Genomic DNA, 5,000 nt, shown 5'->3' with positions numbered 1-5,000 from the left:
TAGGGCGGTATCTGATCGCCTTCGAACCTCTAACTTTCGTTCTTGATTAATGAAAACATACTTGGCAAATGCTTTCGCTTCTGTTCGTCTTGCGACGATCCAAGAATTTCACCTCTAACGTCGCAATACGAATGCCCCCGCCTGTCCCTATTAATCATTACCTCGGGTTCCGAAAACCAACAAAATAGAACCGAGGTCCTATTCCATTATTCCATGCACACAGTATTCAGGCGGGCTTGCCTGCTTTAAGCACTCTAATTTGTTCAAAGTAAACGTGCCGGCCCACCGAGACACTCAATAAAGAGCACCCTGGTAGGATTTCAACGGGGTCCGCCTCGGGACGCACGAGCACGCACGGGGCGGTCGCACGCCTTCGGCTCGCCCCACCGGCAGGACGTCCCACGATACATGCCAGTTAAACACCGACGGGCGGTGAACCAACAGCGTGGGACACAAATCCAACTACGAGCTTTTTAACCGCAACAACTTTAATATACGCTATTGGAGCTGGAATTACCGCGGCTGCTGGCACCAGACTTGCCCTCCAATAGATACTCGTTAAAGGATTTAAAGTGTACTCATTCCGATTACGGGGCCTCGGATGAGTCCCGTATCGTTATTTTTCGTCACTACCTCCCCGTGCCGGGAGTGGGTAATTTGCGCGCCTGCTGCCTTCCTTGGATGTGGTAGCCGTTTCTCAGGCTCCCTCTCCGGAATCGAACCCTGATTCCCCGTTACCCGTTACAACCATGGTAGGCGCAGAACCTACCATCGACAGTTGATAAGGCAGACATTTGAAAGATGCGTCGCCGGTACGAGGACCGTGCGATCAGCCCAAAGTTATTCAGAGTCACCAAGGCAAACGGACCGGACGAGCCGACCGATTGGTTTTGATCTAATAAAAGCGTCCCTTCCATCTCTGGTCGGGACTCTGTTTGCATGTATTAGCTCTAGAATTACCACAGTTATCCAAGTAACGTGGGTACGATCTAAGGAACCATAACTGATTTAATGAGCCATTCGCGGTTTCACCTTAATGCGGCTTGTACTGAGACATGCATGGCTTAATCTTTGAGACAAGCATATGACTACTGGCAGGATCAACCAGGGAGCTGCGTCAACTAGAGCTGAGCAGCCGGCCGCCCGGGAGTGTGTCCCGGGGGCCCGCGCGAACACGCAAGCGTCCGCTCAATCATTCTGCAAACAGGAGGAGGCTGAGCTCCCCTGCACAATACACCTCGAAACCCTCTCAGGTCCCGGCGGCGCGCAGCGCCGTCCCAAGTACTTGGTCGGGTTCGAGAGAGGCGCAATCGCCCGGAGTTAGGCGAGTAGACGCTTTCGGTGCGACCACCCGTGCTCCCAACTGAGCTTGCCGCTGCCGACAGAGGCCCGGGAGCGTGCTGTCGTGGCATTGCCGGCGGGAGACAACACGCGCCACCTACGGTGACCGGCAGCTCCAACGCCAGCGCCACAGAAGGACAAAAGCCCCACTTGGGTGCCGAAGCGAACTCTCCCAGCACAGCGCACGCGCCAACACATCCGCACAGCTGCGATACAAACCACCAGCGAGAACCGCTGGGGCGACCGAGCAGCAGACGGCGTCGCGGCGCCGAGCGCCGGGCGGCAGCGCATCCTCAACGCACACAGTCCTCAATCGGACCAGCACACTGAAGATGTCCACCGCGCTTCGCACCGGGCCCGCGAGGACCTACTTTGGCCGCACGGCGCCGCGCGCAGGGTGCGCCGGCGCGCAGCTGCGACGCCTGCCGCGTCCGTCGGCCGGCGCGCCTGCCACTGGCCGCCCCCACCAGCCGGCTGTAGCGCGTGCGCCCACGCACCGCGCGGCCAGCACGCCGGGAGGCGCCCCCTCACCGGCCGGGGACGGTCCCACCCAGCCACCGCCGCGTATCGCTTCACACCCAGATGCCGTTCAGTTTCGTCGGCATGGTGGGTATCGCTGGAACAACCGGTTAGTACCTCAACCTATCGTCGCCATCACCGATTCACCCCTAGCGAGAACAACCGCACCACAACAGGTTACCATTTGTTCATTTGCGTAACTTCACCAGAAAACGCAGGCGTCCATCGCCATTTGCAACTTCCACGATTATTGCATGCCTGTGTCAGGTGTCACGCCACACTACGTCTGCCCACATACACGCAACAAAATGTGCACGCCTAGACAATACGTGGAAGGTGGCCCCCGTACGTATGCGATGTCCATTGCTCGAACGACTGTCAACCGGCCTCTGTAGCATGTCGCAGATATGGAACGCGGTGCACCATGCCATCACGGTGTGTGAGGAGAGACGACTAGGTCCGAATACATCAACAGACAGCTCATGCTGATCGCCATCCACGGCGTCCGTTCCTCCCACACGTCTCTATGGCGTACCACACTGCAATCCAGCTCTCATAGGGAGACGACACGTAGCTGCGTGCACAATATTTGCACTGTATGGTCCGCCGTTTTTGGGCGCAGTCGTTGTACGGTCACACATGTGCCACGATGTATCATTCAGTACATAAGGACGAATGTGCAGTACAGATTGTGGTTTACGCGTACGACATTAGCGGACAGTTGACACAGGCCGCACCACAACGTAGCCTGAGTACGTCGCATGCGGAGGGCATTGAACATGCAAAGTTCTCACCAACCAGCTTGCGAAGGCAGGGGGCAAGGTGGGGACGTGGGGAGGGGCGGCATGTACGTCCTGCTGCCATCCACATTACAGTGTACAGCAGGAGCATGTGGAAAGTGAGCAAGACTTGCAAGGTGTTTAACATGAAGCGATACACAGGGGAGCGGGGAGTGCGAGTAGCGAACTATATTGCGAGGGTTGCGGGTGGGCAACACTACACTAATTGAACGAGTCGTATAACAATTACAGAGCAGGTTTAGGCGACAACGTGGGTTACGTTAGGCGACAACGTGGGTTAGGTTAAGGCACGACGTGGGTTAGGTTAAGGCACGACATGGGTTAGGTTAAGGCACAACATGGGTTAGGTTAAGGCACAACATGGGTTAGGTTAAGGCACAACATGGGTTAGGTTAAGGCACAACATGGGTTAGGTTAAGGCACAACATGGGTTAGGTTAAGGCACAACATGGGTTAGGTTAAGGCACAACATGGGTTAGGTTAAGGCACAACATGGGTTAGGTTAAGGCACAACATGGGTTAGGTTAAGGCACAACATGGGTTAGGTTAAGGCACAACATGGGTTAGGTTAAGGCACAACATGGGTTAGGTTAAGGCACAACATGGGTTAGGTTAAGGCACAACATGGGTTAGGTTAAGGCACAACATAGGTTAGGTTAAGGCACAACATAGGTTAGGTTAAGGCACAACATAGGTTAGGTTAAGGCACAACATGGGTTAGGTTAAGGCACAACATGGGTTAGGTTAAGGCACAACATGGGTTAGGTTAAGGCACAACATGGGTTAGGTTAAGGCACAACATGGGTTAGGTTAAGGCACAACATGGGTTAGGTTAAGGCACAACATGGGTTAGGTTAAGGCACAACATGGGTTAGGTTAAGGCACAACATGGGTTAGGTTAAGGCACAACATGGGTTAGGTTAAGGCACAACATGGGTTAGGTTAAGGCACAACATGGGTTAGGTTAAGGCACAACATGGGTTAGGTTAAGGCACAACATGGGTTAGGTTAAGGCACAACATGGGTTAGGTTAAGGCACAACATGGGTTAGGTTAAGGCACAACATGGGTTAGGTTAAGGCACAACATGGGTTAGGTTAAGGCACAACATGGGTTAGGTTAAGGCACAACATGGGTTAGGTTAAGGCACAACATGGGTTAGGTTAAGGCACAACATGGGTTAGGTTAAGGCACAACATGGGTTAGGTTAAGGCACAACATGGGTTAGGTTAAGGCACAACATGGGTTAGGTTAAGGCACAACATGGGTTAGGTTAAGGCACAACATGGGTTAGGTTAAGGCACAACATGGGTTAGGTTAAGGCACAACATGGGTTAGGTTAAGGCACAACATGGGTTAGGTTAAGGCACAACATGGGTTAGGTTAAGGCACAACATAGGTTAGGTTAAGGCACAACATAGGTTAGGTTAAGGCACAACATAGGTTAGGTTAAGGCACAACATAGGTTAGGTTAAGGCACAACATAGGTTAGGTTAAGGCACAACATAGGTTAGGTTAAGGCACAACATAGGTTAGGTTAAGGCACAACATAGGTTAGGTTAAGGCACAACATAGGTTAGGTTAAGGTACAACATAGGTTAGGTTAAGGTACAACATAGGTTAGGTTAAGGTACAACATAGGTTAGGTTAAGGTACAACATAGGTTAGGTTAGGTTAGGTTACACGTTGTTGTAAGGAAAGGTGTAGGGGGGGGCGGGGGCGGCAGGTTCGTTGATAGTGATTATAGTAAGTGAATGCTTGTGACATGATCAGATTTGTCACGTCAGGATGCACCTTTGGCTTATTAGAGGCGGCGCTCCAATTCTATGCTTGTGTCAGACCTGTGTCTTTGACTCATGTCATTGTTTGTGCGCTGTGACAGGAGGTACTATTGTGATGTTGGGTGCACCGTTGTATAGGACATGTGTGGGTGTTGGTGCCTGATCTGCGCAATGGTGGATGTCGAAAGGGTGGGATATTGTATTTTCCGCATGGACCTCCTGGTCTGGTTGTGATAGTGTGGATTGTGTAATGTGGCGGAGAGGATGCACTGGATGTTGTTCCATGCTGGTGCTTACATATTGTATGTGCGCCCGTTAGAAGCAGAGAGTGGTGCGTGATCAGAGTGGCTGGCTGACGTGTGGTTCCCATTGTGGGCAGACTCTTTCAGCATGTATACGGACAGTTGTATATATATTCTGTAGTTTGATGGCTCTGCATTGATTACTAATCAGCGCCGTGTGTACGGGTAATCTGGTTCCAGTCCAAAATGTTCCATCTGTGTACATTAGTGACAAAGACTCCCCTCATGCAGTGGGGCTCGGTCTGTTATAACTCTTCC

The 5,000-nt window shown here is 52.2% G+C and overlaps 1 non-coding gene across 1 annotated transcript in view; it reads right to left on the bottom strand.

The window, feature by feature from the left end:
- LOC124761268 overlaps positions 1–1,111 on the bottom strand; it is a 1,909-nt gene extending 798 nt beyond the window's left edge. Inside the window, exon 1 of the ribosomal RNA XR_007012414.1 lies at positions 1–1,111. This exon is cut by the window's left edge and continues 798 nt beyond it. This is a non-coding gene — a ribosomal RNA (small subunit ribosomal RNA).
- Between the last annotated feature and the right edge of the window lie 3,889 nt (positions 1,112–5,000).

The sequence above is a fragment of the Schistocerca piceifrons genome, unplaced genomic scaffold, assembly GCF_021461385.2.
Source record: "Schistocerca piceifrons isolate TAMUIC-IGC-003096 unplaced genomic scaffold, iqSchPice1.1 HiC_scaffold_578, whole genome shotgun sequence".
NCBI classification, from domain to species: domain Eukaryota; kingdom Metazoa; phylum Arthropoda; class Insecta; order Orthoptera; family Acrididae; genus Schistocerca; species Schistocerca piceifrons.
Note: the sequence above shows the minus strand (reverse complement) of the source record. Positions and strands in the feature narration are given on the sequence as shown.